The sequence below is a fragment of the Microtus pennsylvanicus genome, chromosome 14 (genome assembly GCF_037038515.1).
Source record: "Microtus pennsylvanicus isolate mMicPen1 chromosome 14, mMicPen1.hap1, whole genome shotgun sequence".
Taxonomy (NCBI): domain Eukaryota; kingdom Metazoa; phylum Chordata; class Mammalia; order Rodentia; family Cricetidae; genus Microtus; species Microtus pennsylvanicus.
In genome coordinates this window covers 65,409,118-65,434,784 of record NC_134592.1, presented here as the reverse complement: position 1 = coordinate 65,434,784, position 25,667 = coordinate 65,409,118, and positions in this window count along the sequence as shown.

The following is a 25,667-nucleotide window of genomic DNA, read 5'->3' as shown; positions in this document are numbered from 1 at the left end:
GATGGGAGACCTAAACAAGAGAATTGCCAGAAGTTCATAGGCAAATAAGCCTACATACAGTGGGAAAACAAGAGAGACCATGTTTCAAACAGGTGAAAGGTTAGCATTGAAACCCAAGCTTGTCCTCTAACCTGTACATGAGTTTCATGACCTACATGCTCATGCATTCACAAATACTATTGAACATATACACGCTCAGGCACAAACTATCCAAGTTTATTGAGACGATAATCACAATAGTGATCATATGTAAATGGCTTAACCACACATCAACAGATGCGCTGCCAAAGAAATTGTGTACCTATATTTATTCAGCCAAGTATGGATATATAAATGGGGAGAGAGAGAGAGAGAGAGAGAGAGAGAGAGAGAGAGAGAGAGAGAGAGAGAGAGAGAGAGAGAGATTCCAGTGCACAGTGCAGCACTGGCTATCCTTGGAACTCACTGTTTAAAGTCCGCTTGCCTATAACTCAAATATTTCACTCAGCCTCTTCCTACTGAGTACTGACTGGTATTAAAAGTATATTTTTACCATGCTCAGCCTTTATTTATCTATTTTTGATTTACCAAACTAGATGTTTGAAATGATTAGGAATAAAACTTTCCAACTCAGTATCCACCAGATTGAAACCATACCTAACCTTCTGGATTATTTATACTTCTTGTTACTGTGCCATATTAACTACCAAAAGCATTTGAAAGGCGGGGTATATTTCAGCTCATGAGTGAGAGAGAAAAAGAGACCATTATGGTGGGATGTAATGCAGTAGGAGTGTGAAGCTGCAGGTCACGTTGTCTCCCAAATTAGGAAGCAGAGAGGGATGTAAGCTCGTCCTCAGTTGGCTATCTCCACTGCGATCCATCTTCTAAGTTTAGAACTTCATTTCACATGTTAAACTAAGCAACATTCATGATAGAACTTTTATCATTTATACATCTCTCATGGGTATACCCATCTTTCACACAAAAAGAAACAATACGTATAGAAGTCACATGTATTATTAATGCACAAATATTAGCTTGGCAAGAGTTAGCACAAAATCTTCCAGTCAATAATCAATAGCTCCACATTTTCACTAGGATTCTTGTAAATATATTTTAGTAGTATTACCAGGTTGAAGGGTACAGAAGGATATTGTGAAAGGTATCATGGAGCACTTATGACCTTTGTTATAGTCTTTTCCCATTATGATCTCCCAATATTTAATGACTCCAATCATTTCATACACAACACTTAATTACTCTCCTTAAAAATTGATGACCTAATAAGTTACAATACCAGGTCAATGTTCTGAATTAGTGTAAGGCAAATTTCCACTGGTTCTTTTTTAATAGAACAAACTATTTCAGATTTGATTTCATGCTTTCTATGATGTTTGCTTCATAAATACACTAGACTGGGTAGCATCTGTCTATAGGACAAAGAAGTGGGTGTTTTGGCTTTCTATTGCTATTGAAATTCTGTAAGTTTGAAGGTAATAAACCACTTGTGGAAAAGGCTGTAGATGTTTCAAACACTCTTTTAAAAAATACTGGGGTTTTCTAGGTCATTTCTTTATATGGAATACCAATATCATGCACATGCTATTCCCACCTGAGATTGCCAGCATTGTTTTCTGGGAGTAGAGGTCAACAACGGAAGTGAACATAAGTGTGAATCTCCTGCTTTGTGTGCTATGAGGCACAAAATCCTTAGTCTCTCAAGAGTTTTATGCTGCCTCTCATTGCCCATGAGTCAGGGAAGGACTATCTTGTGAATAATAATGCAGGTAATCTCTCTTCCCAGCTCTTGACAAAAATCTCGTCAATATGCAGTGGTCACTACTGGATCATACACATTGTACCATGTAGCTCATAAATTATCAATTCAAAAACATTGATACTCACTAGATTCCACACACTTCCTCAAAATATCTGATGTCACTTCATATGTATTGCAGTGACATCACTCGCTTTGTTGTAATACATTTAAAGATCCAGATCACTGTGATATGGTAAACAAAAAAAGTCACCTAATGTCATAAATATGCTACTCACATCATAGATATTCGTAAAATCTCTAAAATACTCAACACTGACCCTGTTAATGCTGCTACTTCAATCTTCGGAGTGTTTGCTTTGCCTTTTTGTTTTGATGCTTTGCTAAATAAATGTTCAACTGTTCAAAACTAGTGTCTTAAGTCCTTTATTCAATAAGATAAGAACCCAGGGACTATTTTGAATCTATCAGATTGGAAGATTAGTTCTTTCAGGGTACCCTCCATATTATGCCCAAATAAGTTGTTGAAAATAAATCATTTTAAAGTATTTACAAGGTATTTGCAAGCTATTACTTATTACTTTATATTCATGAAAGTTTGATGACTTGAATTTTGTCTTAACTTTCCAACAATAGTCATCAAACCTTTTTAGTATGATTCATTTGATTGCTTTAAATTTTATATGATGTGTTTGTTGTTTTCAGTTCTCTGTGACAAATCCACATTAACTTTTGATTTTCTGGGTGCAGTTTTCAATTAAGATATATTTTGTTAATTTTTCCTGAACCTGTGCCTCTCTCCAATTTAATGCAACCTACCTGTAAACCATTTGAAATACCTTCAATTTGCTGAAAGTAAACCACGGTGGTAGAAATGAGGAGTTTTACTCAGTAGATACCGTATATTTCTATTTTTACCTCGTAATTGCATAGCATGTGAGAGAAAATGTACCCTCCCTCTCAACTGCAGTATGACTTGAAAAAGTACACTAGTAAAAGCAATTTAGAAAATACCTTGACATGCTGGCTAGATGTGAGGAAGTGGACTTTAAAACTTCACAATTCACAGCTTGTTATTGCCATGGAACCATAAGATAATGATTACATATATGTAAAATGGTATGTTAACAGCTCTTTGTTTTGGAACTAGATAAGGCAAAAATGGTAGTTTTATATAAATATTTTTCTGTAATAATTACAATGAAAAATACTGGAAACACATAAAGAAGAAATCAGTTTGTGTGCATCACTACAATCTAAGCATCAACTAAAAATATGCTTTAACAAATAAACAGAGAAAAATGTTTGCTGGGAGACAAGAAACTCAATATAAAGGTATTGAAATAGGGAGGCTGGAAAGATGGCTGAGCCATCAAGAGCACATGCTGTTCAGTTAGCTCTGAGGTCAATTCCAAGTAACCACATGGTGTCTCTCAACCATCCTAATGGAATCTGATGTCTACTTATGACAAACAGCTGCACATTCAGATAAAGCACTCATACACATAAAATAAATAAATCTTTTAAAAAACTAAGCAAAATATGAAAATATCCTTAAATATATTGGTATTATTTGTCAAAATTCTACCTTTAATGTCACACTTTCAAACTAAGGTACTAGATTTTTTCCTTTAAAATCATACTAGAATATGAATATTATTATAATTATCATTATTATTATTATCATTGTTGTTAATATAGTGAAGTTGCCAGATATAAGATGAATCTATGTAAATTACCTTCATTTACTGAGTTCAGCAAAGCAAATATATGTACCTTGGATTAATTCTAGCAAGTAATGTGTTAATTCATGGAGGAAATAGTCAACTTTTAATAAAAAACATCAAAAAAGTACAAATATACTGAATGATAATTTATCAAGTTGAACTATATGAAACTACTGTTTTGGCAGGTCAATATTAGCAATTTCATATGGTTGAACTTAATATATCCATGAATAACACAGAATATTATGAATTTGACATTTCTCTTGGCTTTAATTTATATATTCATTTGTGGTTCGATCAAAATCCAACACAAGGTAATATGAAAGTCTATAAATTTCTTTAAGAGACTGTTCATAATAAGACAGAAATAAATTACATCAGAAATTATTATCAACTTATAATAACGAAAGGGTAACAGTGGTATATAGGCAGAAATAAGAAGATAGAACATTAAAAATGTTGAAACAGTCCACTGAGTTCTGCCACAATTTATAACTATACAAGCCGAGGGCTGGAGAGAGGGCTTAGAGGGAAAAGTGCTTATTGTGTAAGAGTCGGATCTGAGGGGCTTTTTTGAAAAGCAAGTACTGGACATGGGCACCTACAATACCAGCAATGGGGAATCTGATACATGTGAATTCTAAGTGCTCAATGGCCAGATAGTCTAGATACAATCCAAATTTTCATAGTTAGTGAAAAGTCTTTTCTCAAAAAAATTCAGGTAGGGAAGCTGTTAAGGAAGCCATACCAGTGTCAACCTCTGATTTATATAGGCAACTACGTAAGTAAGTGATCCTATAAGCACATGTACACATGCATGCGCACACACACACAAGCACAAATAAACACAGGCATATTCACACACAATGAAAAGAAAAAAGTATGAGTTGACCCTGATCTTTAACTATGGAGTGAATAGGGTTTAGAGTGAGGGGTACTTGAAAAACTAAATATCTGTATGGTGTTAAAATGAATCCTATCCTTTATATATGTACAAAGACAAATCCTGACAACAACAATATTAAAATGTTAATTTTAGGAATTTATTGCTTTAAGATGTAAATATAGGTAAATGTGTTTATATATATATATAAATATATATATATATATAAATCATATATGTATATATGATTTCAAATTTGAACATTTGGTATTGGATAACCAAATTAGGGGCTCTTTCCTGAGGATAACTATTTCCCCTGCTCACAACATTCATTAGTTGCCTATAGTTCCTTATCAAGGACTAGGCCCTTATTAGATTTAGTATGTCTTTTGATGGTGTCCCTGTTCAGGCCTAACTTAGGCAGTCACATTGTTGATTTCTTCACGAGTGTGGCTTTTTTGACGTTTCTCTGAGATGGAATTTTACAGAAAAGTCCCCATTCCTCTTTCTCTTATAAACTTGTGCCCTTTCTTTCAGTATGATCTCTGAGCCTTTGGTGAAGATATAAAGATTGATTTGGTGGTACCGGTGTATAGATCTTCTTATTCAGGAAGTTGAAGCAGGAGGAATTCAAATTCAAGGTCAACAACAGTTAGTTTAAGAAGAGCCTGGTCAACTTAGTGAGACACGGACTCAAATGAAATGTAAAATAAAAACTATAGGGGAATATGGTTCAGTAGTAGAGTGCTTGACCATCATGCAAGAGATCCTGGCTTCAATACTCAATATTAGAGTGGACAATGGGTTTGGCACACTCGGGAAGAAAAACAGGTATGCTAGAAGCTTTATTTAAAAGTTAAAATTTCAAAATATTTTAAAATATTTTGAGTTGTGTGCGTATGTGAGTGTTTGTGACTATGTGCTTTCTAACAGGAGCAGATCCCTTGGATCAGAAGTTATAGCTTTCTGATATGGATGCTGAAAACCAAACAGACCATCGGCAAAAGTAGCAATGTTCTTAACTATTAAGTCATCTCTCCAGGTTATTGTTTACAATTCTTTATCCATGAAAACTACATTAAAACTTTCAATGAATAAAAGCTTAGATTCTATCATGCAAAATAGAAATTCTTTTGTATGTATAATCCTTAAAATTGAGATTTTTGACCTACTACAAATGAAAACCCTTTATTTTACATAACAGAAGCACACACAACAATATAAGAAATAGAAATATTAAGATGTGTTTAGTTTTGTCTGAATATGGGAATTTCAAATTGAAAATATCAAAGTTATCACTTATGTAATCAAGATTACATGTAAATGGAGACTGCACGTTCGTGTCCCAACTACCCAAACCCAAGTAATTACACAGAAACTAGATTAATTACAAGGCTGTTTGGCTGGTGGCTAAGGCATATTTCTAGCTAGCTCTTACATCTTAAATTAACCAATTTCTGTGTATCTGTGTATCATCATGAGGTTTGGCTTATCAGTAAAGTTCCTCCATCTTTCTCCTTTGGCAACTATATGGAATCTGCCTGATTCTGCCTTCTTTCTCCATGCATTTAGTTTAGTTTTCCTGCATAGTTCTATTTTGCCCTGCCATAGGCCAAAGCAACTTCTTTATTAACCAGTGGTAATAAAACATTCACAGCAAACAGAGGGGAATTCCACGTCACTCACAGAACTTTAAATGCTGTGCTGATTTCAATGTAGTTTTGGGAGATTGTGCAGTAGAAACTGTTACACAGTAATTGAGATGGTAAAATGGGAAATCACATTGTGGATGAATTCAAATCCACTTATTAAAATTAAAAATATGTGCCTTTTTGTACAAAAAAATTCTTGCTGTGCATGTATCCTAGAGAAAACCTTATTGAGTATACCCGTAAAGCCTATACAAGACCATTGCTATCAATATTATTCATGTCAGAAAAATTGGAATGAATTCAAAGTCCATCATTAATAACCAATATCAAACAAAGTTTAAAACTCTGGGAAACCAATCAATATATTTTAGACTATGTATTTATCAAGTAAGTCTTCAAGAAAATAAATTTATGATAAACATAAAAACTGATGTGATTACCACAGAAAATGAGATCAACGTCAGGAAAAATACAGATATCATTTCTTTGGTATTGGTATTCAACTACTGGGATTACATTATTTTATTATACAAACTGATACCCATATTACTGTTTGTGAAGGGAAATGTCTTCATAAATAATTCTGAGACAGAAGGAATATCTTCTTAGAAACCTATACCTGATTAGGGGACAACAGAGTATTAAATCATCTCATATCATTTAAACTTTCTTGAATCTAATAACCTCAGCCTTCTTTGAACAAAGCATAATATCCAGGTTAACTCAACCTTCACATGACAAAGATAAATGCTCATGACCATTACATGTTAGAAAATAGGATTATTCAACTGTAATTTTACAAATAACTTTGTCTCCTCTTTGTCATAATATTTTATTCCCTGAATAATATATGTGAATTGCTGAAATTATGCTGAACATAACCATAGATTTAAAAGGCTGGTCACACATTGATGACTTTCTTGGTTGGTGCTGTGCACATGGAACTTATTGTAATTTGAGCTCTGTGCACTCTTTTAAAACTGTATAAAATATCCTCTTATGAGGGAGTGCATGCTATGTTTGTCTTTCTGAGTCTTGGTTACTGAACTCAGGGAGTTTTTTTCTAGTTCCATCTATTTGCGTATAAATTTCATGATATCATTGTTTTTACACCTGATAAATACTTCATTGTGCAAACGTACCACATATTCTTTATCAATTTTTTTTTTCTGTTGAAGGGCATCTAGGTTGTTTCCAGGTTCTGCCTATTACAAATAATGCTTCTTAGAACATTGTTGACCTAATGACCTTGTGGTACGGTTGAACATCCTTTGGGTATAAGCCCAAGAGTGGTTATCACTGTGTCTTAAGCTACTTTAATTCCCAGTTTTCTGAGAGATCTCCATGCTGATTTTCAAGGTGGGCTGTACATGTTTTTACTCGCACCAGTAGTGGAGGAATGCTGCCCCGCCTCCACATCCTCCCCAGCACAAGCTGCCCTCAGTATTTTTTATTATATTCATTCTGAAAGGTGTAAGACGGTCCCTCAGAGTCATTTTGATTTGCGTATCCCTGGGAGATGAGAATATGAGGTAACGGGATAGTCAAAGGGGGAGAGAGGCTGAGTAGAGGGTATACCAAGAGGGATCTTGGTAGAGAGCACCAACCACTATGGGGTTAGGGAGAAACTGGTGCTAGGGAAATTTTCAAGAATCTACAAGGATGTCCCCAGATAAGACTCCTAGCAACAATGGAAAGGGAGCCCAAACTTGTCTTCCCCGTGTAATTAATTAAATTAGTGATTATCCCAACTACCATCATAGAGTCTTCATCCAATAACTGATGGGACCAGATACAGAGATCCACAACAAAGCACCAGACTGAGCCTGAGGAATCCAACTGAAGAAAGGGAGGAGCGAATATATGAGTCAGGGAAGTGAAGATTATGATGGAAAAATCTACAGGGACAGCTGAACAAAGCTTGTCAAAACTCATGAACTCTAGACCAACAGCTATGGAGTCTCCATGGGACAGAACATATGTGGGAGACAGTGATGAAGCTTGGACTATCTAACGGGTCCCTAGGACTAGATTCTGTTCCTGATGCATGAGGTAGATTGTTGGAGCCCATTCCTTATGGTGGATGCCATGATCAGCCTTAATGCAGGTGGGAGAGACTTGGTCTTGCCCCAAGTTAATGTGTCAGACTTTGTTGATTCCCCATGGGAGGCCTTACCAGTTGGGAGGAGTGGATGGGTATGGACTGAGGGGGGAGGGGGAAGAAAGAGGTATGGAAAGAAAAACTGTGGTTGGAATGTAAAACAAAATTTAAAAAATGACTAATTAAAAATTTGTCATTAAGATTTAAATTAAAAATTAAGAGTTTAAACTTAGTAAAAATTACATTCTCTTTACATAGTTAAAAACTAATCAGATCACTGGATTTTTAACTAATCATAAGTAATACAAATTAAAGATCTCCTTAAGTCAGAAAAAAAGTAGCAACATTCTTTAGGAAAGAGCCCAACAGAAGAAGGATGAATTGAGATTCATTTTCAATGCAGTGAAACCTTCAGATTCTCTTCATGCTAGTTATTAGAGAACAGTGAAACCTAGACTCCACAGGAGGTTCTGATTCAAAAGCCATTGCCTTTAAATGGCTTTGACATCTGTAAGAATTACCAATGTTTAATCCATATTTTTAAATTTTATATTGTTTTTATTTATGATATATATATCAAAATATCATAAATATATATAGAATTTTTTCAGTCTCGTATAAATGTGAATACATATATATGTATGTGTGTATATATACACACATATACATACATACATACATACATACATACATACTCAGAGATGACCCTAACTATATTCTACATATTTATAAAACAAATTTATATATTTGCAGAAGTACCTATGGAAATAATTAATCTATTGCACTATTCACAATTTAGGAAAAAGCATTTTCCCTCATGTTTCTCTTCCTATTTTGGTTTGTTCTGGAGCTTTAATTTGGTCATTTTTTATCCTAACGAAGGTTAATGTATTTAAGGCTTGATCCATTGGGTTGCCATGTGACTTTGAATTGTTGAGGCTTAGTATTCAAACCCTAGTTCAACTGTGGGCACTGTATTTAGAGTGACCATAGTATCTTTCATCATTTTCTACTTTCCTGTATCTAAGTAATATACTTCTTGATGCATTTCTGATACTTACCATATGTTCTATGCAAAAGCATACTCTGTATTCTGTAGAATTTTAGTCCTCAAAACTGTGAGGTAAAGTTACTTTCTCTCAGGTATTTTGTTCCCTTTGAAAACTAAAATCCTAACAATTCAAACTTGCTCTCTTCGTAAGTCACCTCTTATTATAAAAGACACTTCTCTTTAGCTTTGATTAACTCTGTAAATGCACGTATCGCCATCTGAGCTCATTTGCGGACTGATGACTAGTCCGCAGAAAACACTGATTGCTTGGATGAGAGACAGAGGCAATCCCTCGTTCATTATGTTATGGATCCATCATCTGTCTTACACAACTGCTTCTTTTGAAGCCAAGTGGCTTGCTATTAAGAACAAACACATTGCAAATGGTAGTAATACCATTGAGTAAGCAATTGATCTGAAATTAAGAATAGCTTTAGTGGTATAAATTTTAGGTTATCTCTATCATGTGAGCTGAACGAAATATATTAACTACCTCATTAAATATTTTATGGAAAAAAGAACAATGTAATTATATCATTATACCATAGGGCATTTTTACAGTCTTTCATACTTAATTTTTAATTCATAGTTTATGTAGAAAATATCACATATTCAGGTAACATATTGATACACTCATTTTCAGGCAAGATATGACTATCTTCATAATTCACTATTTATTAAACTTGCTCTCCATGTTTGTCATGTCATTAACCTTTGAAACCTGCAAGTTTAAATAAAAAAACTTATCCCTATTTGACTGGTTCTATTATTATTTCAAATGTCTATATTAATTAACATTCTATACTTCTCAGAAAAACTTTTAACTTAAAGAGTAACAATACTGAGTGCATGGAAATAGAGCAATCAAGGTTACTACCTAAAAAATGAGGCAGGGTCAGTGTTCATTTATTTTTAAATGTTTCCTTTGAAAATTCTGATACTGGCTATATCAGAATACATTGTGGCAGACTTTTCTTCAAAGGTGAGTCAAGAACAATAAAGACATTTTTACATGTTGATCATTAAGGTGTTTTTTTCACAATCTTACTCTATGGGTGGTTAACATATGGCATATACATTTCAATTAGCCTTTTTAATATATTATAAAGAAGAAGCACCAAACCTTCCTATCTTTAATAGGACAAAAAAAGACACATCTTAGTTATTTCTGAAAATTAAGGTAAGAAAACTCCTTTGAACAGAATTTCAGTACAGAAAAATGGCCTGTTCTTATTTCTTATTAAACAATTCCCATGAAAAATGCTTATCTTTCTATTGTGTATCATTTAGGTTATTAGAAAACAGAACAAAAGCCTACTGTGCACGCATGCACACACATACACCATAGAAGCCCTAGAAGCATGAGGAAGAGAAATCGAAAAAGCAAACACTTTTAAAAGACAGAAATGGCAATACAAAAAAGTTTTCCCTGCATATAAAAGATAATCCTTATATCTTCTCAGTCATAGACAAATCAAAACAGAAGAAAAGCCTAAGTATGTATTTCCTCTTTTCATCACATTCCCCAAGTCAGATGCCTGAGACACTGCTTTTAGATGAACATCGTGTGTGCGTGTAATGACTTCTGTTGTTCTTTTAAAGGGTGATAATTGTACTTTTTAAGGCAACAGATTACATTTTTAATTAGAGTCTAATCTAAAATGCACAGTCCCAAAACACCTTATACAGCAGACTTCTTCAAAATGGAAGCTTATTATACAGTGAGATCTCAGTCCAATTAACATTGAAAAGTGATATTATTTTAGCCAACATTTTCCATCTGTCTGAAAAGTAACATGGCTGCAATTGTGTGAATATATATATTGACATCATCTTAGAAAAGCATTTCGTTAGTAAAATAAAAACGGAAGTACACACCATGGCATGGTGGCACAGCTTTTGATTCCAGCATTTGGAAGGCTGAGACAGATAGATCCCTGAGTTTTAAACCAGTCTAATTTACAAAGTGAGTTCTAAGACAGTCAAGGCTACACATAGAAACTCTGTCTTAACAAATGAAAAAGAAAAAAAGAGAAAATGCTCTAAGAAAAAAAGCAGTATTATTGTGTTAGGTAAAACTAACACCCCACAAAACACAAGGAACAAACAGAGGCTAATTTCAGGGATGGGATTTGAAGGAGTAGTCAATAAGTATCACACTGACCAATAAAATATTTTTATTAAGTAGCATTGAAAATATAATATTCAGACACAGTATAGTTATATGGATTAGCTATAGATCAGGATATTCTATGACTTGGACAAAGAACATTATTTGGATTTTGAAGGCTTGATAATCTGGACCCAAAGATACATAATAAGTGGAATTGGAATATTTTTACTAGATGCTGAGGAAGACTGCCATAGTGGCTGACATTTAAATACAGTTTCCCCCTTTGATATCTATGGGGAAATTGTTCCTACCGGACATTAATTTTGGTGAATGTTTCATTCTCTTATTAAACCCACACATGATGTGAATTACCGTAACCTCCTATAAACTTCAAGTCATCTCTTGTTTATTATTAATCAACATAATACTACTTTATTAAATTGTTTAGGGGCAAATGCTTAAAACATGTTCGGTACTAAAGTTCTCCATCCATACTTTCTTGAATCTGTGTGGAACAGACAGATAGAGAAGGCCAAGTGTACATATACAATAAGATTGTTTAGAAATATAACTCTCTGCTGGGATCAGAGAATGCACTACAACTATCAAGGAGAAACTAAATAACTTTGATATAATGATTCAGATGAATCAAAGACTTGGCAGCAAGTAAGAGTGTTAACGAATTGACTTTCACTTTCTTAGCTCTTAAATCTCCTGAAATAAAAGAAACATAGAAAGTATCTGGGAAAAATCATTAAAATGTATTTCTGCATTTAATTTGATGGTGAGATTTAGGAAAGTGTCTACTAATCTCTTCTGTAAGACGAAATAAAAAAAAAATACATATACCACTAATGACATTTAGGTTTCTGGAATTTGTTGCAAAGCTTTTTTTACTACAACACCAAACTACAGAATCTAACTCATGTATACTTGCCCATATACTCCGGAAATACAGGTTTCATAAATAGTGAATATCTGCTCTTGATGACTGGCCACTAGCAATTTTTATCTAAACAATTATAACTTGCCACTTACACCAATTATAGGTGCTTATCAGGAAGCTCTGTTTTTGGAACTCAGGAGAGGAAACAGCTTTCAGGCAGCTGTGAAATCACAGCTTCACTCCCTACTCACCATAAAACCCCGTTCTCTGTTCATGGCTACCTTTTTTTTTTGGGGGGGGGGTTTATTTTTTTTTTATTTTTTTATGTATTTTTTATTGATAAAAGGAGAATAAAGAAAAGAAAGAAAAAAAACAAATTTCCACCTCCTCCCAGCCTCCCATTTCCCTCCCCCTCCTCCCATTCTTCTCCCCCTCCTCCCACCCCTCTCCCCTTCCCCCCACTTTTCTCCCCCTCCCTCTCCAGTCCAAAGAGCAGTCAGGGTTCCCTGCCCTGTGGTAAGTCCTAGGTCCTCCCCCCTCCGTCCATATCTAGGAAGGTGAACATCCAAACTGGCTAGGTTCCCACCAAGCCAGCACATTGCGTTGGATCAAAACCGCGTGCCACTGTCCTTGGCTTTTTAATATTGTAGAACTCATCTGGAATCTCTATTCTCCCGAGAAGCCTATTGGAGGAAGTAACTCTATTTTCTTTTGCTTGCTGTGACAATTCATTCTCATATAAACAAGGCATTATTCTTTCTTTTTAGGGTGATCTCAACATTTCCCATAAAAGTTTCCCATTCAGTCTTATTTTATTTATAATTGTATTGTTTATCATGAATCAATTTTCCAAGAGTTATTTGGTTGTAGTTGTATATGAAAATTCTTTCAAAGTAAGTTAAGGAAGACAAAAATTCTCACCCTCAGAAAAAGCACTCCTGTACATTTTTTGTTTGTTTTTTTATTTTACCTTCCCCACTTAATATCAAACATTTTATTTCCCCTCGTATAAAGCATAGCTTTATCCAGGCCTCCATTATTTTATTCTATATTCCAAAGTTAAAATTATCTTTAAAAAATATACCTTTTTAATTATTTGGTTGACTGCATATCTTAGATAAGAAATATCGATTAATTTAAGTTGTAAGAGCTAGTTAGTAGTAAACCTGGGCTACTAGTTGAGATTTCATAATTAATATTAATCTTCTGAGTAATTACTTGGGGGTGGCTGTGGGCACAGGATATCCCCACCTGCAGTAAAGGAGAACATGAAGTCTGAAGTGACCATTTTTTTGCCAGTCAAGACGTCTAGTGATAGAACTGTGTTACATTCTGAGTTGTTGGTCGAGGAGGACCCATAGAAATCCCTAAACAACCCAGGCTAACACTAAGACATAAAGTCACTCTGAAAGCTGAAATGGGGTCCCGTTGCTGAGGACAACTTCTATACAGCTCACTGAACATAGAGCAGTCAAGTTGGTTTGGGCTTGGAGTTTGTTGTAACATTGTGTCTCCAGGGAATGCCAGGGATGTTATATCCATTAAGTCTCATCAATTTGGCCACCTAAACATGAGTTGAACAAGCATGATACCAGTAGACATGCAAATGAGGAAAGGGAAATGTTTGAGGCCTTAACCCTAGACAAAGAGCTCAAGGCAACTAAAGAATGCTGAAAGTTAGAGAAATAATATTCTCTATAGTTATCCAATATCAAATTCTCAGCCCTGAAAATAAATGCATAAATATAAATATACACACATACATTTAACCACAGTGGAAGAAGAAGAGGAAATAAGTTAAAAAGAGTACAAAAGAGATATACCATGGAATGTTTAAAGATAGGAAAGTGAATGAGAAAATGTATGAATAGATTATAATCTCAAAAAAGAAAGTATCAAAATAATAATTACTGAGTTCTTTTGCTTAGAAAATGTCTATCCTCCCTACTCACTTATGCATTTATTTAATCATTTCTGCTTGCATAAACTCATGCAAGTTCATTTCATATCTATATTCTAATCCAATGAAATGTTGTTCATTTTGCTGCCAAGATTGTTCCACCCATGGCACCCATGAGGAAAATATTCATAGTGTGAGCCCATCAGCTCTGTATTTGTATTTTCTTTTAGGTCTCTCAATTCTTTGTGAAAGCTTTAGGCACAGGTTTTCCACATCACAAATAGTTGGCTTTAGTTTTAATTAAGAGTAAACTAATCTATTCATTGAGTTGGGAAGAATGGCAATTATAGTAATTAGTCTTCCAATCAATTAATTCAGAGTTTCTATTTAGACCTGTGATCAATTAGTCAAAGCATTACAACTAGCATAATATTTTGTTGCAATTATACATATTTTATGTTTGGCACCATTGCATATGTTACTATAGTTTTTAGTTCAGATTTTATTTGCTCATCAAAGAGATAAAGGAACACAATTTTTATTTTGCTTTAGTAATTTATGTGTTGATTATTTCAAGGAAAATCTGCAAACTTTTGTGTGTTTTGTGAAAATACAAAAGTATCATGTAATAATAGTTTCATTTTGATATATCTATATCCATTAGATATTTTTGTCCCTGTAAAGAAATGCCTGGCAAAAGGTGTTCCATTAAGGAAAGGATTATGGTTTAAGAAGGAATATAGTTATTCATGCTGGAATGACACAGTAGCCACTGGTCAAATGGCATTTGCAGTCAGGAAACAGACAACAAAACAAAATAAAACACATTTTGTCCTTCATATTCAGTTCTGGATTCCAGCATATAAAATGGCACAGACCACTTCCAGGGTGAGACTTTGTTGCTCAGTTAAACCTTCATGCTGAGGTCCTCATAGGAACATGCAGTTTCACCTAGGTCATTACAAAATAGAGTTAAAAGTAACAAATAAGAATCTGGGGCTACTGCTCGGCAGTAAAGAACACTGGCTGCGCTTCCTGGGGACCGGCACTATGTGACATTTCACAAAACATGCAACTTCATTTACAGGAGAAATGGCACCTTTTTTGGTTTCTGCAGATACCAGGCATACACATAGACATGTAGGCATGTAGGAACTCCTTCAGCCAATAGCCTTTAAGATACTTTCCCACTTTGGGCTTGGTCAAATGTACTATATCTACAGATGTATAAATGTACTACATATACAGATGTAAGAATGTATGCAGTCCTTTGGCTGCTGGATTCGGTTCCTGTTCCCCACTCATGCAGAGGACTGCTGATCTGTGAGTCTACTCCTCAATAAAGAAATCTTTATTATGCTCCATTCTGAGCTAGTGAGGGACTATTTTATTATAATTGACAACACAGACAGGCAAAGTACCCATACACACAATAAAAGACAAAACTTATTAAAAGATTTACTTTATTATTTTTAATTATTTGCGTGTGTATTTGCTGTCTGTGTTTAGGTGTGCTCATCTGAGTACAGGTGCCTGTGGAGGCCACAGTGGACTCCAGAGCTAGAGATATAAATAGCATCCAACATGGATACTAGGACCCCAATTGGGGACCTTTGTAAGAAGAGTATGCTGTCTTAATTGCTGAGCCGCTTTTCCTGCACCACGAAGCACATCTTTTCATTTTCCTGTTGGATACACTTGCTAATGACATGTTTTTTTTTAATTTTTTTTGAGGAAATGGTTCTCTTTTTTATGAAAAATAACTGATATGGGTTTAGAATCTTGTGCTTTCTTTTGTGCTTTGCTACTTCTTCACCTTCAGTTTAACTGCTTTATTCGGTGTCCTTCCCCTTTCACAGTTTCCATAGAGGGGTCTGGGGCTGTTAGTTCACCAAAGGCAAGCAAGTACTTACCCACCACGCACAACCCATGTGCTTTTTAAGATTTATTTCAGCTTTTGTTTAATAGAATTTGATAATATTATGACTCACACTTTTCACATTTATCTTGCTTGGTATTCTATGAGCTTCTGGTTGTTGTGGGTGTTTGGCTTTAATTGAGTTTGAAAAAGTCCCAACGACTATTGGTTGAAGTATTTCATATGCAGCCTTATACTATTGTTTTACTAGTTTTCTCCCTAAATCTTATTATAACTTTTGAGATTGTTCCAGTTTGGGGATGTTCTACTTTTTCTATTATATTTTTATTTCCATACTCCTCTCTTTGTATTTGAGATAATTCCTAATAAATTTGTTTTCTAAATGCACAGGTCTTCTGTCTCAGTGAGCCCTTAATAACTATCCTTTACTTCTATTACAGAATTTTTCTCTTTGAGCCTGATCTTGAGATAGTCTCTTAGAGTTGCTGTATCTCTGCTTACATTGTCCATTGCTGCATCTTCATGTCACCAAGCTTTCTGGATTTGATCCCAAACTTACTATTTACAATTTTTTATGCTCTCTCTCTGTGGTCTTGTCAGAATCAATTATCATTTACCATTCTGCCCTTCCCAGACTTTTCATTTGTTGTTCCTTCCATCGCCCATCCTCATCTTCTTCCCTCTCCTCTTGTTTTGTTTCTTTAAGCATGTCTTATTTATTTTCTTGCAAAATGTGAAATAACAAGACTCAGATAATAGGCTGTGAGTGTGAGGTTTTGATGCCAGGCTGGCAAAACTGGGCACTGTTGAATGCTGGCTATAGGGGTCTTCTCCTTGAAATATCTTTAAAAAAAAAAAAAGTTAGGATATAGTGAGGAGGGCCTTGGTCCTTCCTCTAAGCAATGTGGCTTGCCCTCTCTGGGAGTGGATAGGAGGAAGGTGAAGGGAATGGGAGGAGGGGAGAAAGTGGGAACTAGGATTAGTGTGTAAAATGAACAAAGATAGTTTGTTTTTTTAATAAAATAAAATGAAAAAGATTTCCTGTTGTTGCTAAGCTCTGAATCATTCCTAGCATACTGGAGCAGGGCTAGGGATGCAGAGAGGTAAAGAAGGTGAGAAGTGTCCTTTAGACTTAGTGCATGTCTCACTGGGCTGCTCCATGCACATCAGCTTTGATCTTAGAAACTGTACCTCCAGCGATACAATTTAATTTCTACCACCAATGTAAAACAAAACAAACAACTAAACAAAGAAAAAACTACACAGAAAAAAGTCACCCACAATATAGGGGTAGATTATCTTCACTTTAGGTGGAATAAATTTCTGATATTTTTTCCAAGACAACAGACCTTTTTTCTTTTTAACCCTTCCTTTCTCCCCCTTCCCTCCTTTTCCTTCCTTTCTCCCCTCCTTCCTTCCTTTTTCCTTTCTTCTATTGAAGAAATTCTAGCAATATTTCATAATGCTTACTTTTCACTTTGCACTATCAGAGATTGTGGGATCTTTATTCTTTATAGGCACCAAGCTAGTGGGATTCTTTAAAGTAGAACAAATAACGTGTTGTGCACGCACATGTGTGTGTGAGTGTGTGTGCGTGTGTGTGGTGTGTGAGGGGAGAGGTATTCTAAGACTATAGCCCCAGAAGTTCCACATTATCATGCCAGAAACAATAAGCCTCTGACAATATGTGAAAATTAACACTTATTTTGTAAATTTATTTATACCCAGTGCCCTCCTTTCCAGGTTAAGAGATACCACGTTGATTTTCCCTGAATTTTGCTATCACCTTATCTTAATGTTCTGGTGTGCCCTGTGACTTCAGTTCACATGTAGGTCATTTAAGTTGTCCATTACAAAGATAATTGTATGAAGAGTTTGGGTACTCCAAAAAGTATCAGAAATGAAACTTGAATAGTGAATAGTTTCTATAATTGTAAAATAACTTAAACCTAGTGAAAAGATGCCATTGGATTTCTTAAATATCTTTGAATGTTCCTATATTAAATATCTTTAGACTTCCAAGATTTCAATTTGTTAATATTTTATCCATTAGACACTCATTTTCTATATATTCATGTACAATAAATACCTACAAATTTTCAGAATCATTTGAAAGGAAATTATTTATATAACTAATACATCATTTTCTCTGAACACATGCTGCTTTTTATTTATTCTTTTTCCTGAGATAAAACACCATGGCTAAAAGCAATTAGGGAAATAAAGTGTTTATTACATCTTACCGTTAGAGTCGATCATCAAGGGAACCCAGGAAAGGATATCAAAAAGTGAACAAAGAAACAAAAACTGTAAGGAAGACCACGGATGAGTACAGATTAACATCTTGCTTTCCATGGTTTACTTCGATTGTGCTATTCATTTATTTACTTTAAATTTCATGCACGTGTACTCTATTTTCATCATTTGTGCCCCCTATCTTCTCTCTCTGATTCCTCTTGTGTCCAGGCTCACACACACTCCTTCTGAAATTCACTCTCTTTTTCCTTAATTATTGTAGTGAAAAACACATAACAAATAAATTTTCATATAAATGGATAAATATAAAAATGCCACCTTCTAGGTGCACTTAGTATTGCTTGTATATAAATGTTTTTAGTATTGACAACTTAGTATTGGATAACAAATAGGAAGTTCATGCTTGGGAAGACTGATTATTGTCTCAAAAGTCAATACTTGTAACTAAGCATTTCTGTGTGAAACCTTGTTTTCTCACACGCCCAGGATCACCCACTCAGGGGTGACACAGTCAGTTTTTCCCTCCTAATTCAACGACTAATGAAGAAAATTGATCCACAGACATGCGCACAAGCAAATCTGATGGAGGCCATTCCTCACATGTGATTCTGTCTTCCTTGATGACTGTAGTTTGTGTTAGGTTTCCAGAAACTACCAGCACAGCGAAGCCAAGAGAGAGCATACATTTAGTGGCATTCTTTCTTAATTTTTCTTAATTCCAAGAAGCTTGCTCTTCTTTTCTTCTTGTGCTTGGCATTTTTGATGATTATAGCCCTTTCATTTTAAAGACTGAATTTAATAATTGACCTGAAAACGAAAGAAGTGAAGTCACGGCTGAGGATTGGTCTTTATCAGGAGGTACATGATACTTGTTCGCTGCTTTAGTTATAATTTTATGCCTGACTGAATATTAATGGCAGCATATGTTAAGGTTTGGAAGTTATGGACATCATTTGGTGTTAATCATCTATAGGCACCTTGTCAGGAAACATCAAAAACATCCTGCTTCTTAGTAAACTTCATCTCTAATTGTAACTATTGACACTACTTCTCAGCTGTGGTGGTCATCAAATGGTATTTTCTGTTTGCTTTTCCCTCTACTCTTGCTCTACTCTAAGCAACATTTCAAAATAAGAGAACAAGAATGCAAAACTTTTCATTCCTCCTTTTTTTCTCAATTATTGTGTTGCCTTACCACATAGTCATTTTTGGGCAGTGAATACACATAAAGAAAGTAAGACATTATCTATAATTACCATGTTATTAATAGCTATGAGTGACATTTGTAAAAATTATAGTGGAAAATATTTTAAAATAAGAAAAAAGAACAATCAAGAATATAAATAAAATCTTTGGTCTTTGTAGCATTGATTTCACACCATCATGGACTTGACTATGAAAGTTTGGCACTTTGTTTAAGAAACAAGTACAGGCTTAGGACCTATATAATAGGGTATTAATCATAGTATCAAGAGTCTAAATCCTTTTATCCAATTATACCGTGCACAAAGAGTCGACAGTAGGAAGGTCATTACATGTGCCCTGAGCTATACTTTCCTTTTTAACACTAAAGTAAGTGAGAATTGTTTTTGTCAAATGTGTGTAATTATTTGTGAGATGCTCAAAACCTTATGTCATCACCCTGGAGTTTTTCAAAGAATAAAATTCACATGTAACTCCTTGAGGGATTACAATGAACCGTAGGTGGATTTGATGGAAAAATAAGAATATATTTTAACAGATAAAGTAAGCAGCTGCTCCCAAGAAGGTTGGCCATTAAAATAAGTAGAATGGATGCTCTCTCCTCATCCATGCCTGTGGTTGTTTATGTCGAAACCATCCTCGGTGCTTCCTCCAACAGTTCATATATTTTATCTCTAAAAAGTAAAGCTCTGCATATCTTAATAAGTTTAGTACAAAGAGCAACGGTGACTTACATCATCTGAAAACATGAGCAACACATTTGTGCCTATGAAGTAACTCCAATTGATTATCTACGACTAGAGAAACTTCTTTTCTATGCTAAATAGACCTTAGAGTTTGGAAACATGTAGGCAGCAACCTCAAATCCTTTGATATAATCAATAAACAATAGGGATGGACATTCTGATGTAGATTGGTATAAAGAATATGAGTTACATATTATCATAATATATTTTAATAGGTGTGAACACACACACCACTCACACCCTTAGAAACAGACTGACCTCTTATGTCCCCTTGTATGAAGTTATCAGTGTACACATATTCAGTAACTCCAGAGAGCATTGCTACAGGTTGTTAATTCATCTTTACCAGGATAATGCAGACTAATTGATAATGAAGGCGCGATGCTTTCAATATTCTGTTTAAGAAGGCAAAGTGTAAAGCCGGGCGGTGGTGGCGCACGCCTTTAATCCCAGCACTCAGGAGGCAGAGGCAGGCGGATCTCTGTGAGTTCGAGGCCAGCCTGTTCTAGAAGAGCTAGTTCCAGGACAGGAACCAAAAAGCTACGGAGAAACAAACCCTGTCTCGAAAATCCAAAAAAAAAAAAAAAAGAAGAAGAAGAAGAAGGCAAAGTGTATTGACTGCATAATAGGGTACATAGTTTAAAAAACACACTACACACTCAGTAGAAATATATTTTTAAATAACCTGAAGATGTCATAGTCTTAAATTTAAAAATATATTGAATCTAAAGAAATTAAATGTTAATTATTTTGATAAAATTATTACATTGCCTTGCAAATATTTATTAAAATATTAATGTATACTCAACAGAATGCACAATTTATTTCGATTGGAAGGTATTTTATTTAAATAACTAAATAATAAGAACATTTATTTTTAAGTAAAATGAAGAAGATAATGGCCTATTATATGTATTTCCTTCAAAATTTAAAGAAAGAAAAACTGGTACAGAAAGCATCTAGAAATCAGATATAATTTTGTTCAAATGGAATTATTAAATACACAGTTTGGAAAATAGTCTAATTTCAGTCTACCTTCATTTACAGAAGTGTCTGTCTTCAGTGAAATAAACAAGTGTAGAATGTCCCCTAAAATGTCAGCATATGTTACAAAATAACCATGAGAAGGCCTAACATTTGTAAATCTGGGTAACATGTTTTTATTATACCTACATGAAAACATAAACAAAGTTATATTTTATTAACATTGAAATTTATACAAAAATGTACTTGATTATGCCCCGTTGATTTATAAAAAATCCATTAGAAACAGATTAGAAACTGAGGACTATTTAATTCTAAGTGCTTTTCAGCTCATTATATTATTGTCATGAGGAAAAGTAAGAAATTTGCTACAAAAATCTTTATTATTAAATAAGGAATAAAATAAATAAACCGATGACAAAAAAGGATGAATTCAGAGACAGAGCTGTGGTCTGGCCAACCACACAGTTAGAGAAAGATGAATGTTACAAAGCTACGTAAGTGCTTTGTGTCCAGAATGGCGATTTGGACAAAATGATGTCGTGTTTGATGTTTGCTAACGACGTGCAGCTGAACCGCAGATGTTCTTCTAAGCATCATGAGCTAGAAATGCTAGAACTTCATCCATAAATCTAAAGTCATGATAATTGAGACTTGTCAAATGGACAGCGAAGAATTCGGTTATACAGTATTTGTTTTAAATTAGAAGGTAAATTACCGGACTTTGGAGTGAAGCCCAGTGCACTGCTGCTGGTCTCTGCTTCTGTTTCCATCAGTTGCTGAATGAAGGTTCTATGGTGAATTTTAAGTTAGCCATAAATCTGACTACAGGGCAAGGCCAGTTCGAGCAGCCTCTCCTCTATTGCTCAGGGTCTTAGCTCAGGTCATCCTTGTGGATTCCTGGGAATTTCTCTAGTGCCAGATTTCTTGCTAGCCTCACGATGCCTCCCTCAATTAAGCGTCCAGCTGAAGAGGACGAGGAGTGAGATTACCAGCAGAGGTCAAGACCGTGATGGGGACACCCCCACGGTCAGTTTACCTGAGCTAATGGGAGTTCACCAACTCCAGCAGACAGGGAAGGACCCAGCATAGGATCAAACTAAACCCTCTAAATGTAGTGATAGTTGTATGGCTGGGGCAAACTCTGGGGCCACTAGCAGTGGGGCCAGGATTTATCCCCTCTCCTTGCACTAGCTTTTTCGAACCCATTCTCTTTCGATGGATATCTTGCTCAGCCTAGATACAGTAGGGAGGGCCTTAGACCTTTCTCAAAACAATGTGTTCTACCCTCTGAGGAGAGAATGGGAGGAGGGGAGGGATTGGGTACTGGAATTGATAAGGAAAATGAAGAAAGATGGCTTCTTTTCTTTTTTATAAAAAGAAAAAGTAAAAGAAAACATGGAATAAAAAAATAAGGTAAAATAATTACAAAATATTTCTTAGCAATTTATATGAAAATAAATTAACACCTATATGCGGGGAAAGTGTCAGTCTGAAGAATTCACAAACTGTTTAATAACTTAAATAGCTCATACATCTTTTCTTACAATCCAGAAACTATGCATGCAATCAAAACGTAATAAAAGTGTGCTAGTGAACATTTACTATCCTGTGTCTTCAGGTCCTCCCCAGAGAACTTAAAGCACCGCAAGGTGACCTCATAAACAGCCTGTTAACAAGGTTATCAGTAATCCAAAACAATCTTAAATTCCCTATGAACTAGTGCCTGATGCCCATAACTCTTTTTTCATGTATACTTATTTTGTGTGCATGCATGCATAGGTATGTGGGCCACAGGGTGCATGTATACTATAGAGTAGGGTCTCCTCTCTCACCAAGTGTGTTCCATGAATTTCATTCAGGTCCTCACTCTTGACAGCAGGCATCCTTACCCTCTGAGACATCTTGCCATTGCTGTTTCGTATCTAAGGTTTTATTCAAATCTGAAAATTGTGAAAAGCCTATAAAACAACCATTAAAAATAAGAAAAAAATACTGGAACATACAAAAGAATTTGTTATCATTTCCCTTAGACGGATGAAAGATTTAATTTATTCTGTTTTGCCTTGGTTTTTAAAGATTTGTACAATCATGTAATCAGCTTCAAAGTGATCTCAAACAAGTTCTTTTTTTGCCAAAGCACTGACCTGCCTTAGCATTTGTTGTTACAGAGTAGAAGATGTGATGATATCCAGGGTTCTGAGAACAAAGCCCCATACAGTGGAGCTTTCCTCTTTTGTTTACTGTCATTTAGGCTCATTTATCCCCAGATAATAATCATGATTATGTATAAGAATGTTAATCAATCATTTGAGCAGAAAAGACACATTAGAATAATGAAAAGAACATGCTTAATTTTTCCTGCACAGTTCAGGGAAATACCTGCCATGTGCAATGAGACTTAGAGTCATCAAGAAGTTAGGTACAATCTGTAGTAAAACCTGCTCTGCATTTGATGTTGACTATTCAAATGGAATCATGCATTTTAAGTAACTCCATTCATGTTGGATTTTTTTTCTTACTTAACATTTGTGCCCCTTTCTACTATCTTTAGATTGTTTATAGTATAGTGATATATATATTTGTAAATTATAAATGAGTCAAAATTTATAATTATTTATAGTAATTTATATATTCTTAGAGAGGTTGACCTTTCTGCTGGTTATCTTGGGTTCATACCATGTGCCAGATACTGCTCCATAAGACAACTGATCATTTATATGTTTATCACCAAGTGATTTTCTTGAGTGTCTTGAGTGTGAAGTCACATAGTATGATTCTCTTCTCAAATTTCCGTCACATTAATCTCAATGGAATTCATTATCAATGAATGTCCTTATGAATTAAATTAATTTAGCAACTGTTCTATCTAATTTTGTTAAATCAAATATGAAGCAACAATTATGGAAGAGATTCACTATTTTTAAAGCTACCAGATGCCCACCTTTCAAAGACAAACATTTAAACTATATTTCTTAAAGGAATGAGGGGAATGCATATGACTGATAACATTGCCCTCACTGTCTAAGAACATGCTGCCTACATGTGTTTAGGAAGCACATTCCTCTAAACACATAAACCTACAGTCCTCAGCTAGGGTCCCTCTACTACTCACCTCTCTAGCCTGAAACCACTGTCTCTGAGTTTCACAATATTCCCAAAGGAAAGAAGAAGAGTATTTCAACCTTTGTAACAAATTGCTCCATCCTGATATCAATATTTAAAGTTTGATAGAAACAAGGCAGAATCTTAAAACCAAAATGGAGTGAAATTTTGCTGTTCTGCAGCATCTGTCCAAGAGCATTTCAGAAATTTTACTTTTATAATTATTCTTACCTCAATGTCAGTTTACTTCTGTTGAATGAACATTAAAAAATAATTTTTTATAATTTTTGTTTTAAAATAAAATATAAGTATTATAAAATATAAAATAACACTTATTTAGAAGAACCAGCATTTTTCTTGCTGACTGGCAGGTAGATGTATGAACTAGTTGGATGTATCATTTATAAATACTGGGGCCAGAAACTAAAACTAGAATGTGCTCTCCAGGGGTGGTAAACTTTTAGTTTTTTAATGTCATTAACAATTTTTTTTATTTTTTAAAAAGAAAACAAACTACCTTTTTTCACTATACATACCCAATCCAAGTTGCCAATCACCACATCGCACTCACAATCTACCACTCAAAGAGGCTAAGACACATTGCTTTGGAGAATGTCAAAAAACATCCCTACTATATCTAAGCTAAGCAAAGTATCCATCAAAGAGACTAGGCTTCTGAAGGCGGAGAGATCTGAAGCTTATGTGGGAGCCTAGCCTGTTTGGATGCTCACCTTCCTAGACCTGGATGGAAGAGGGAGGACCTTGTACTTCCCACAGGGCAGGGAACCCTGACTGCTCTTTGGACAGGAGAGGGAGGGGGAGAGAAGTGGGGGGAGGGGGAGAGGAGTGGTGGGAGGGGGAGCGAAATGGGAGCCAAGGAGGAGGCGGAAATTTTATATATACATATATTTATATATTATTTATTTATTATTTATATATATTTATATATATAGGAATCCCACACTATAGCAATATACTGATGTTTATTAAAAGGTAAAACTTACAAAGTCAGGATTCTCTGCTTGAACGATGGATGTAGATCAGATCCAAAGCAAACCGAACAGCAAACGGTGCACAAGGGGAAGCAGAGAGGGAGAAGGGGCTGGACGCGCTTCCATATCCAGGTAAATAGACTATAAGGCCACACCCCAGTAGGCTGGTGGCTAGTTGTTAGCTATACACTTTCCCTCAGCAGGTTCCCAAAAGGTCAGTAGATGCAGTAGGGACAAATCCTGGTGCAACTACCAGTGGCCCCTCAGTCTGCCCCAGCCATGCAACTATCAACCACAATCAGAGGGACTAGTTTTATCTTATGCTTGTTACTTCCCAGTCTTGCTAATGTTGGTGAGCTCCCATTAGCTCAGGTAGACTGTTTCAGTGGGTATTCCCATTATGGTCTTGACCACTTTGCTCCACAAGGAA